Below are 13,544 nucleotides of genomic sequence, written 5' to 3'. Positions count from 1 at the left end.
TATTTCCAACCGGCGACAGCAGCGAACCCTCTCCTCCAAACAATGATTTTTATATAGTTAATAGCAGTTATTTCAGGAGTAATCGTGTAAATAATAGTGTTTTGGTATTGAATGTTATATTTACCATTGTGTATTTTATATCGTGTGTGTGAAAGCGGTTAACGTTAACGTTAGCAACATTGTGCAGTGCTTCGTATCTGACTGCCATCCTGATGCATGGACCGGTGCATGGTCTGCTCTTGGACCACCATATTCAGTTTATTAACTTGAATTATTACACAAAATGTTCATTAAATGTACGAAGAAGTATTTCTAGGTTAATGATTGATATGGCTCATACAGTATGAAGGCTACAGTAGCCTAGCTAATGTTAACTAGCATTACCAACCTCCCTGCAAAACTCACCACACAACTTCGTAGGTTTGATAGGTCTTGTTCCTCATGCTGGCCCATACATAACCCACAAGCTGACCCTCGACACACAACAGTCAATAATGTGACCCGATTTAAAGTGGTTTTCACCCCTTTGGACACTCTTGATTTCGTCCTTGAAACTGAAATATTCACGGGCCGGGGGCATGGACGGTTTGCTAACCATTTTACTGCAGTGTATACCAGGTGGTAGCATCCAGCTTTGCTATCACCTAGCTAACTAGTCCAAAGGTTTAAGTTCTTAATGGGGATATACAGGGCTTTTTATGCCTCGTCTAAGTTGATGTTTCATATAAACAACAATTCATGTTCATAGAAACATAGTTCATAGTCACTAAAACATAATATATTTCATACCTGTGTTGCAGCATGTAGGCTAATGTTAGCAGAATTATGACATTCTAATGTCTGAAAGGCTAATGATTAGCTAGCCTATCGGCTACCTGAAAAGTTAAGTGTTCAAACTAGCATTTACAGTGTTCTATTTGATGGTGTATTGGCCCTGACTAAGTTCGTGTGATATATAAACCACAATCCTTGTTGATACAAGTACCAATGTTCGTCTAGAAAGTTTTTATTCACATTAAGATTTTCGCCATCTTTGTCAATAATTTTCGCTGATTCAAGTTTCAAACTATGACTGAACGGCCTTTCCACCAATCAGAGGCATCACTGTGGGATTGTGGGATTGTTCAGGATTGTGGGTAATGAAGTACTTATCCAAGACATCTCGAATAAAAGACATTTATCTCAAAACGAGGTTAGTGCCCCGTGAACTTTTGGCATCTATATGAGCATACACAATCGCTTAGTACAGCCGTAGCTGGTTTTGAGTCTACCATGTGCAGTTAAGTTTGTATGGCTTATACCCGAATTGTCAATGGAGAAATTGCATTACTTCCGGAAACTCCTGTGGGCGGGACTGTGATGCTCTATTGTATGTAAATCGTAGCCAGCTAGCTAGGCTACTTGCTAGGTGTTCAGGTGTTCACCCGGCTATGAACTGAGACTTGATGAGTCATATTCCATAACACTGACTTACATTACAACTGACACAAGAATGCTATTGTAGAAATGAATCAAATATTACTAATATAACATTGGCCGGCGAATTTTACACAAGTTGCACAGACTGTAGCCTATTATCGGGCAGTTGCTACTTGTAGCTTAGCTAGTAATAAGTGTGTTGGTGGTAGCTTCACTATTTCCTGAATAAAGTAACTTTTCAATAGCTTAACTTCTTTATATGAAGTAGCTTGGCCAAACAAGCTACACTTTTGTCATGTGAAATTAGCACAATTTAAAGTAGCTTCCTATGTAGTGAACTAGCCTACTGCTGTGTTTGTGTTACTAAGCTTGCTACATTTGACTGGGGAGGTAGTTTTGTGTAGTGTTTTTCATGGCAGAGTAACTGATAGTTTCGCTCACTACAATTCAAAAGTAGCTTGCCCAACACTGTATTATTCACATGTAATTCACCCTAACAAAAATAAGATGCATCTCAAATCCCTTTTTATTCATTTATTTATTTTATATCTCCCCAGAACAACTGCCTTGCTCAAGGACTACCACAAATTAGCTGAACGGTCTCCTCACACCCCTGGAACTGAGGAAGTTGCAGCTCTACATTGCAGTACTGCAGGGCATCTGCTACAATGTGACTGAATATTTGATTTATGAGCTCCACCTTCATCACCTTTTTGGTATGGCAACTGCTCTGCCCATGACCGGAAAGCACTGCAGAGGGTGTGAAAACTGCCCAACACATCACCGGTTCCTCACTCCCCTCCATCGAGGCCATCCAGGGCAAGCGATGCTTGCGTAAGGTGCGCAGCATCATCAAAGACTGTTCTCACCCCAACCACAGACTGTTCACCCCACTCTCCTCATGTGTGAATTTGAATGTGTGCTCTCGTTTTGATTCAGTGTTGCCTCCTGAAACGCTTACGCAGGTGTCGTGCGTGGATACATGCAAACGTTATGGGCCATTAAATGAATGTATCCAGTTCCCAGATCAGTTCATATTTCATTATTAAATGATAACAATGTTACATGTGAAAACAAAGACTTAACAGTTAGTGTGAGGAGATGGCATGTAGGGTAATGAGAGCTGTCAATTGTGTAACCTAGCTTAAGTGTAAACTAGAAAGCTGTTTCGTACATCTCATCCAGGGTTTTGGTCTGTAGAAGTTACAACTGCAAATATTTTTTTTTACGTTCTTCACGTTTTCATGCCGTTGATTCATCGTTGAATTTCGGTCGTCTGACAGAAACCGACCAATCTGGGATGCGTTTCCCAAATAGTTGCTAACCTGTTAGTTGGTTGGCAATGGGGAAATTGCATTGCAACCAGCTAAGTTGCTAACTTGGTTAGCAGCTAGGAAACGCAACCCTGACCAATCAACGTTGATTCGACCTCCTTTGCTATCTGGGTAGCCTCCATACATTTCCGTTGGTTCCTTAAAACATGAACATTTAACTATTTGAACTTTATTACTGCTACAAAGTATCAAACAATGTTAACTTGACTTAATATACATTCTCGTTCTCTGGATAGGTAATACCCCAGATAGCAAGCACACGTTGTCACAACGTTGCCATTGGTTGGCAGTGTCGGAGGTGGAATTTCAACGTTGAAACAATGTCACAACAACCGCAGCGCCTCAAGCAATTGTATATAGAATGTTGGTTTATAGAATGTTGGATTGTTCTGCGACAAGCTGCGTCAAACAAAAATATTTAGAGGATCTACAACGTTGAAACACAGTCACGCCAACGGCAGTCCACCGACTGGCTGCAACTGCAGCGAATGTCAACAACGCAAGATTTCGGGTTTTATTATTTATTATTATTATTTATTGCATTTGTGAGATAATTTTAGAAGTTTGTAAGACCTCTTAAAGGCCTCTTAAAACAAGAGGATTTACAACGTTGAAACACAGTCACGCCAACGGCAGTCCACCGACCGGCTGTTTGCAACTGCAGTGATTATCTTAAACGTGCTAATTACGTGATAAATTATAAAACAATATTTTTTAATACTACAAAATAACATTTGCTAAATGAACCTTAACTTTTTCAGCCATAGGTGTGTAGATTATACATACCTGCTTCTGTTTGTAAGACTAGGATATTTGTTTTCCCACATGCAATCAAGAAAAGCAGTAGCCAACTTATTCCTATGACCAATAAGTAACTAAGTATACCCACAGAAGTCACTGAAAAAGAGTGCATTTCCCAAATAGGTCAAGCTATCGCAACTCCAACAAAAAGTATACTATTGCTCACCCATTAGAAGTTCCACTCTAATGGGTATAACTGTTAAGCAGTTAGGCTATTCATGGTGGAACTGATGTCCAACTTTCTGGTTATAGGCTAGATGAGATCCAAGCACTAATCATGTAACATCAGATATTTCAGTTGGAGTTGCCCGTGACCTCACCATAAAATATGACTGCCATGGTCCAATAAAGTTTTTCTGATAGAAAATTCCTTATGTCTGACTGGGCATTATTTAAATGTGTATCATAATGTGCCACTGCAATTACACCTAATACAAACAAGTAAATCTTTGTATTAGACAAAGTTAATTTGTCAAATGATTTCAGCCTTCCCCCTAATAACTCACAATTTAAGTGAATGTCATCTTACAGTTTCATGTAAAGTATGTTTGTTGCTGAAAACCATGACACAAACCCAATGTTTACAAGCCCATCATTTATTTAATACTGGCATTTCACAGTATACGAGATCACTATTTCACTCATGAGTGAGTAATCACTTTCCCAGTAGCGTGCCATTAAGTCCCAGCCAATCTCATTCTGAGCTGCAGAGAGCACCTGAATGGACCAGATAGAAACAAAAAAATATACATTAGACAGAGAAATAGATAGCATGGATTTTAAAAACAAACAAAAAAGTTGCATTACATGTTTGTCACACTCATTTTACAATGTACAGTGGTGCTATTTAGTCAATCACCCTCTAACACACACACACAGCAACACAGCTGAAGGTGTGTGTATTTGCAAGCATGGATCAAATAGGCCAAAGGCACATTTACAGTGGTTTCTGTACTTACTTGGTGTACTTAAATAAAAATATTCAATGGAAATAACAATTGACCAATTTCAATATATGAATTTATCTTGTCTAGGTTCTTATTGAATTGAATTTCCCCTTGGGGATCAATAAAGTATCTATCTGTCGATCTATATTGAAAACTATATTTTGAACTTTTTTCACTGTTGTGTAATGATTGATTGGAAGCATACTCTGACTTGACCACAAGTTGTGTTGTTTGAAAGAAATATTCATGCTTTTCATGTTTTTAATGTTTATCACTGTTATAAAAAATGCCCAGCAAGAAACAAGTCAGTGATTGGTCAGTGTACATGTGGATAATGCAGAGCGACATACATGGCATGGTGCTGGTAACAACAGGAAATGGATGCTTCTGAAACAGAGAAATGATATTAGATTAGTAAACAGAGTGTGCTTTTAGAACATTGGATAAATGGTTGCTGATAATGGGCAATGTAGATATTGCATTAAAAATAAGCCATTTCTTTCTACAACAGTAGAGAACAGTTTTGCAATTATGTAAGTGCATACTGTGTGTGTAAGGCGGTCATACTGGTTTACTAGAATGACCAACATAACCTGGCATGGCCAGATAAATCAGCAATGTAGACCGGCAACACCAGCTAAAATGACTTGAGATGATACGACAAGCAAAACCAGCTGAATTACCATCGCAAGCTGGGTAAACCAGCCGAAGCTATGTTGTCGCATGAGTTTTGCTGGTCTAGCAGGTCAACCATCATAGGGTGGTCAAACAAGCTGGTCAACCAGCAAACCACCTTAAGCTGGTCAGGCTGTTTTTTTTCAGCAGGGTAGCCCTGACTGTAGCCTATAGCCCTGGTCCCTTGTCGGACCTCATAGTTCAGCAGTTAGCCTACACATCAGATGTATGGAATAATGAACACAGTATGCCAGGCTGTGACAAGTAAATACAAACGTTGTTGACATGTCACGCAGTTTCTAAGCTAAAACATCGCCTCACTATCCGCTAGCTGCCTGTGCCCTGAATACACGGCAGAAAAACAGTCTGTGTTGTGTTACGCTGGTAACAGGAAACAGATGCTACTGAAACAGAGAAATTATATATTAGTAAACAGAATGTGCCTTTGGAACATTGGATGAATGGTTGCTGATAATGGGCAATGTAAATATTGCATTAGAGATAAGACATGTCTTTCTACAATAGTAGAGAACACTTTTGCAATTATGTAAGCGCATACTGTGTAACCTGAAAACTGTTGCACTGATTAAAAAAACAAAAAAACAATGTAATTGATCTCAGCTGGTATTTTGTCTATAATGGAGTGGAATGGAAATTTCTAAGTGATCCCAAACTTTGGTAGCCTAGAAATCTAGACGCACCCTAGCGGCCAAGGTGATGTAATTTGCTGCCAGGGTAGTCTAGCAACTCTCCGTTGGCTTGCGAGTTGGAAAAATTCAACTTCAGTCAGGCCAATCACATCGTGTATAGAATCAGTAAGCGGACTTAACATAATGATGGCATAGTTGCGACTGTTCTGCGTGAATTCCCTGCTACTTGAAAACAAAGAAGATGGATGCTGCTGCTGGCGAACAGCGTGACACGAGTTAAGCTTTGTTTAAATTGGCAAAAGTTTGAACAACTAGCTCCGCTGGTGGGAAAATGCATGGTTGTAGCACTATCCTATTGCGTGCAGAGGGAATTTGAAAGACAACCGTTTATCCCGCCCCTTGGACTGAGCACTGCGAATGGTCCTACATCAAGATGTGAGGTCTGGCTCATCAGGCTAAAACTTTGGTAGTGCATGTTTACAAGAATTCCCCTCACAACTCCAAGCATACAGACAGTGTCTTCATCATCCTCAGCCTCCATTGAAGAACATAAGACAGGTGAGTGTGCCTCCAGTGTCAACACACACAATCTGACATCTCATAGCTCATAGGACTACTGATGTGTGTGTGTCTGGGGGTGTAATATAGTTACCTTCAAGGAAATAAAGCCCTCATAAGTACATTTTTCCAGTCTGAAAGCACACACACACACACACACACACACAGAGAGAGTAGGAGAAAAAAACTGTAGGCTACACTACACATTACAGGTTAAAAGGTCCACTGTGTTCATCAACAATATAGAACATATAGGTTGCTCTCGTGCTTATGATGTAACACACACACCTGCGCGCGTATGAATAAAAGTTAACTGAAATCAACTGATTTTCAATTCACCTGGGATCGCCAACGACAGACTTTGGTCTAACATTAGACACTGTGGTGTTTTGGTCAACATTCAGGTAAAGTAGTGGTTATAAGGTCACTTTCAAGACCGCAACACCATAAACCAAGAACGATAACTGTGTAAATTAGCGTTAGTCGGATTCGCTCGCTAAAGTTAGCTGAAAACGGTTACGTTAACGTTAGCTATATCGCTAGCTGCTATAGCTTGCTTGATGCTAACAGTTATCTAGTAAACTTTACGCTATTGTCTGTCACAATAATGGCAGAGAGCAACAAATTGCTATCAAAAAGGTCTTTAAGACGGCATACAAAAAAAAATACAGAGGCCATTGTCTCTATGCTACAATCACTTAATGTGGAAAAAGTTAGCGTTACTCACGACTCCGACTGCTCCGACCATGGCTCCGACTCCTACATGTCAGGGACGGAAACGTTAGACAGCTGTGATGGAGGAGACTGGTGTAACGTTAGTACTAGCTCTAGTTTAGAGGACATAAGCGCCACCTGTGGTCTGGAGGAAATCCAAAATATCGATTACTGTATGCAAGACGAGGACTTTGACATTGACATTGACAGTCCTGATGAGGAATATGACAACATTAAATTACGTGACGATTTAAAGGCGTGGGCAGTGGAAACAAACACACCAATCAGCCATCTTTCAAGTCTTCTTGCTGTCCTTAACAAACACCTGCCCGATGCAGATCTCCCAAAAGATGGTCGGACACTTTTGTCAACTCCTAAAAGCATAGAGGTGGAAGAAAAAGCAGGGGGCTCCATGCACTATTTTGGATTAGCTAAAGGTGTATTGGTGAGGATGCAGGACAGTCCCACCCTAACAATCGCTCAAACACTCCACCTGCAAATCAATATTGATGGCATGCCACTTTTTAAAAGTAGCAATAACCAATTCTGGCCAATATTGGCATTAATTGAAGAAGACCCAGACCAAATTCCCTTCGTTGTGGCATTATACTCTGGGTTTAAAAAACCATCAAATTTGGCAGAGTATCTCTCCGATTTTGTGGAGGAGATGTCAGTCATCTCCTCAAGTGGTGTTATGTACCAACAAAATCACAAAATAATCATTTCGGCCTTTGTATGCGATGCACCAGCAAGAGCATTCCTCAAAAACATAAAATATCATAATTCGTATTACGGCTGCGAGAGGTGTGTTCAGGAGGGTGTTTGGTGCAATAACAGATTAAACTTCCCTGAGACAATGGCAGCACCACGTACAGACGAGAGCTTTAAGGCCAAATTACAAAGTGATCACCACAAGGATGGTGAAAGTCCCCTCACTGACATCAACATTGGCATGGTCTCCCAATTTGTGCTCGATTACATGCACTTAGTGTGTTTGGGAGTAGTGAGAAAGCTCATTTGGTTGTGGATGCGAGGCCCACTACCCACAAGAATTGGCAACCGAACAATAACATCAATATCACAAAAAATAGTGGAACTTGGAAAAAGCTTGCCAAAAGAGTTCAATAGAAGAGGGAGATCCCTAACAGAGGTGGACCGTTGGAAAGCAACTGAATTTCGGACATTTCTTTTGTATACGGGTCCCATTGCTCTCAAAAACGAACTGCCTGATGTTATGTACGATCACTTCCTCCTTCTGCATGTGGGCATAACCATTCTATGCAGCCCACAGCTGTCAAAAACATACTGTGATTACGCCGAGAAGGTGATCAGAGTCTTTGTCCAAAACTTCTCTGTGATTTATGGCGATTTCATTGTGTACAATGTCCATAGCTTAATCCACCTGGCAGACGATGTCAGAAAATTTGGCCCCTTGCAGAGAATTTCTGCCTTTCCTTTCGAAAACTTTCTGCATCAACTGAAAAGAAAGATCAGAAAGCCAAACCAACCTTTGCAGCAAATTGTAAAACGCATCGCTGAACAAAAACTAAACAGCAGTGTCAGTCAGTCAGTCAATGTCAGTCCAGTGTTGCACAGTCTACTCTCTCACTACACCTGTCCCAAATTCTTTTTATCAGTCCATGCGCCTAACAACATAGTTTTGAGTGGGCACAGCATATTCAGAATTGAAAAAATGTTCAATGCTGATGGCTGCACACAGTTTTTGGGACGGAAATTTTTAAACAGACAGTCGTTTTTCACATCCCCAGTTGACTCCCTCAATTTGAATATTGCTTTTGTTCAAGGACTGTCTGTAGAGGTGGTGGCTTTGTCAGAGAAAACCATTGATGCCAAAATGGTTGCAATGCCTGTCAAACATGGCTTTGCAATATACCGACTGAACCATACATAATAAATAAATAAATAAATAAATAAATGAGTTAGTTAGTAATAAATAAATAAATAAATAAATAAATAAATAAATAATTTAGTTAGTAATAAATAAATAAATGAATAAATAAGTTAGTTAGTTAGTAATAAATAAATAAATAAATAAATAAATAAATAAGTTAGTTAGTTAAAGCTAAGTTCATCTGTTCATCATTTCAGTTTACAGATCATGTTCGCAATTGTACTATTTACGGAAAAGAATGAGGTTGAAGTGGTGCCCACAAGCTGGCTGAGTGTCGACCAAAAAGTGTCGTTCTGGCCACCATACAAAAGTATGCAACGGGGTAAGGTGGCTGTCCAGAATCAGGAGGATCCTGATGAGACATGGGGGGAGTTCTTTGTCAGGGTACTGAAGAAATATGGTGAGACCCTCCTGTAAACAAACACAGAGAGAAAGAAAGAGAGAGAGAGAGAGAGAGAGAGAGAGAGAGAGAGAGATAACATGATTCATCATAATGCAACTTCATTTCATTTCTATACATGCTGCAATATGGTTCCTTGTTTAACAAATGTTTCCCTCAAATACAGATTCTTATGAAGCGGCCAGGAAGAAACTGGTGAGGGCCACCAAGAAAGACTCCCTCACTTCTGAGGATGAAAGTTTCAGAAGGCCTAGAATGTAAGAACCGTACAGTACACAAATTAACAAAAGTCTAAGATTCACTGATGTTTTAATACCTGTGGTGTTGTCCTGTTGTCATACTGCAGGCCCTCTGCCAAAGTGGTGGAGCAGTTTGAAGCTCTACCTCAGCCACGCCATTCCATCGCCAACCAGCAACCAGCAAAACAACCAGCGAAACAACCAGTGAAACCACCTGCGAAACCAGGCTCCTCCAAACAGCTACCTGTACTCCAGCCTGTACTCCAGCCACCACCGGTGTTTTCATCGGTCTTGAGTGCTCCCACTACCTCCTACTCACAGCCTGTGACAAACACATTCGGTACAAAACATTTTGCTGGTCTGCAACATGACTGATGATATCATTTGTGTAACATAATCATTTAAGTCACAACACTTTCTAAAGCAATATGAAATGTTTCTGTTTTTCTATTAAACCTTTCTTACCTATAGAGCGTGACCAGCTAATTTTCAGGGCCTTGGAGGAGATAAAGGCGCAAGTGCGCCAGAACACCCTCCTTCTCCAGGCCCTGGCTAAGAAGCAGCCAGCACAAGCAGCGCCCTCTCTACCAGAGGAATTCACATTCCCAATTCAGACACAAGAACATCTGAGGAGAGTGGAGAATGTGTTATTAGAGAAAGCACAGGAGAAAGCTATGGTATGTATTTGACTACATTGATGACCACAACATGGTGAAAAATTTCACGTTGGTTGAATACTTTGGAACCAACTGCATTATGTTTTGTCAACAGTACACATTCTATACAGTTAAGAACAAAAGTATTCATACCCCTGGCAAATATTGATTTAATGTTAATTTTCTCTTGACCAATATGTTTGAAAATGACACTTCTACATGGCTAAATGTTGTAAGATAATGTGGTAGAATCAGTTTTCATATTTTTTGAACATTTTTATGAAAAATGGCATGTCCAAAATTATTCATACCCTTTTTAAATAATCACTGGAAGCATGTTTATTTGTCATCACAGCTCTCAAAATGGTTCTCATAATACATACCAAGCCTCTCAATGTCTTCACAATGATTCTAGACAGCTAGCCTAGCCCCGCCCACCTAGATCTTATTTCAGGGAGATCTAGTCTGGAAACCTAGTTCATAACCATTTAAAAATCAAGCAAAAGCTATATTCTTTGTTCAGGTGTGTCCTTATAAAAGGTTAAGCAGAGTTGTGCATTTTAAGAAGAGTGATCCATGATCAGCATCCATGATGACCAAGTGGTCCATTTTGGGATGTGCTGCAAATGTCAACCATCAAAACACCATATCCACAGTGCAGAATAGCTATTATAGAAATGTATTAGCTTGGGGTGTTTTTTTCCAGACAATGGGACCTGGTGACCTTCTCAAAGTAAATGGTAACACTAAAACAAGGGGCTACAGTAAGATTTTTGGAGGAAAAAAAATCAGGCAGTCTGCCGAGAAACCCGTCCCAATAGGCGGCATCGGGCCATTAAACCACACAATGATCCAAAACATACAGCCAAACAAGGCTTTCCAGTCATTATCTAAAAAAAGGTATGAATAATTTTGGACACAAAATTCATACATATGTAAAAAAAAAGATGAAAATGCTTCTATTTCCATGTTTCTACCACATTGTCAAGCAACCTTTTGACATGTGGCAGTTTCATTTTCAGTCAGAACAAACATATTGGTCGAGAGAAAATCAACATTAAATTAATATTTGCCAGGGGTATGAATAATTTTGTTCTTAACTGTATAAAATCTATATACATCTGTACATTTCTGTTCTTATCTGTAGACAACACACCTTACAGCACTTGGTGGGATGAATGCTGGGGACGCGGTCAGGAGAATAATGCGTCACCTCATCACAGACACACTGGCAACCCAATACAATTGGCTTGGCCGAGGAGGCCAAAAGAAGGCTTTTGCAGCTTTAAAAATCACTGCAGCTATAAGAGGTGTCTGAATGCCACTGCATTGCTGTCATTGTAAAAGAAAAATTAAATACAGTGTGCTTAATAGACACTTTTTGATTCTCCTGGAAATAGTGCATTGTATTTTCAATGATCAAGAACTGTTACCTGTTCAGGTGCTGCGGCAGCGCAAAATATCACTGCCAGCGAGTGCGACAGCCACATTAAGAACTGGCTTAAGTATAGCAGTGACCGCAGTGGAGGAAGGAAGAGGAGAGCTGAAGAACCGCAGAGCCCTGTAATCGGTATGTTACAGACCTGAATAAGAAGAGGGAAATCCAAAGACATAGTGGCAGACATTTAAGTATATGCAATGGGTCATTCCAGGTTAAATCATCTAAGGTTCTTGCTGCACCATCTCATATTTTGTTAAAACATTGTCTTAATCAAGAATGGGTCCCAAAACCAAAAGCCTGTAAAATATTTCTGTTCAAATCCTGTCTTTATCACATTCATATAATTGTCAGTCCTTAGAATTACTTCAGTTTTGTAGCTTGGAATTCACATTATCTAGGAAGCAATGTTTGAGCATTTATGATAAGTATTATTCATGGGCACTACTATTTCGATATATGATGGCGTCAAAATAGCTATTTAGAATCATCAGTGTCTCTACACATGAACTCGAGCATTGAGAACATTGTTCGTGTACACAGTTTACTAAAAAGAAAGGTTTTGGACAACTCACTCCTTGGCTGGCATGATGGCGGCGAGCAGAAAAACTAAGTTTTTAAAAACCTTTCTTTTAGTAAACTCTGTGTACACAAACAATGCTCAAGTTCATGTGTAGAGACACAGATGACTTCGATCAAAGTTTCATGTTGTGTCGAGCCTTCTTGGTGTTTTAAAAATAGCTATTTTGATGCCATCATGTATCAAAATAGTAGTGCCCCTACGATTTCCATTAAAAAAGCCATTTGACCCGAAAACGACGACAAGCTAAAAGTGGCGCTTCGGACGTAGGCTATAATTATGCTTTTAAACTAAAGTTTGACTAGGGTACATTCACAAAAACACCCTAGGATGCATTCTGGCCAGTTACGCTTTAACAGCCCCACTGATTTTCGTGTTCCTAGCCTAGGCTACTCCACCAATTACCAAAAAATGCAACCTCGTTTAATCTTAATGCGCATTTGTTGCAGAGACACCGTGATTTTATATCATCCAAAGCCCAGCTACATTTCTTTGAAAGACAACGATCTTTAAACAAAGCAGGCTACCTACAGTACATAGATGGCAATATCAGTTGTGCTTTAGACTGACAGAAAATACTGAGGCAAAAAGTCCTACCCAAAATAGAAATCTCTCCGATTTTCTATTAGCCTATACATGGCGGTACTCGGGACTTTCAACAACAGTTGCTTATATTTCTGTATTATACCAAAAACATAAATATCTATGTATTTTAATTATTCCAAAGTAGCATAGGCTACAAAATATGTCGAGCTATGTGCTACATTTGAAGAGTTTCAAAACGCCACCATTTTAATGAATTTTCATAAATATTTTTTTTTACATTTTGTTTTCCAAATAATTTCAGTTGAACTGTAACTGGGTGTTGTTATTTTATATATCTTTACTCAATCAAAACAACACAATACACATTAAATAACCTGAATGTTTTAAAAAAAGGAGATAGCGTTTTGGAACCAAACTCTTCATTTCTTCACACAAAAGTAACCAAGTTTAGCTTAGTCTTCTAACCTTATTTTAAGACAATAATTAAAAATCTTACCTTATCACATGTCAAACAGTCACCAAGTGTCCAGTGCCCTAGCTATGGCTAATCCTAGGCCAAACTGACCTAATGTCGCGTGGTTGATGCAAACATCACGTGCATTCATTCTCAGGTAACATTTTGTCGCGTGGCTTTAGTAGGCCTGTGCATGCTGTGCATTTCACGATTGATTGCAA

This window comes from Alosa pseudoharengus, unplaced genomic scaffold, assembly GCF_046254945.1.
Source record: "Alosa pseudoharengus isolate Yale_2024_CS ecotype anadromous, Long Island Sound unplaced genomic scaffold, YU_APseudo_1.1 YU_APseudo_1.1_scf_18, whole genome shotgun sequence".
NCBI classification, from domain to species: Eukaryota; Metazoa; Chordata; class Actinopteri; order Clupeiformes; family Clupeidae; genus Alosa; species Alosa pseudoharengus.
The sequence above is the reverse complement of the archived record's forward strand: the minus strand, read 5'-3'. Positions refer to the sequence as shown.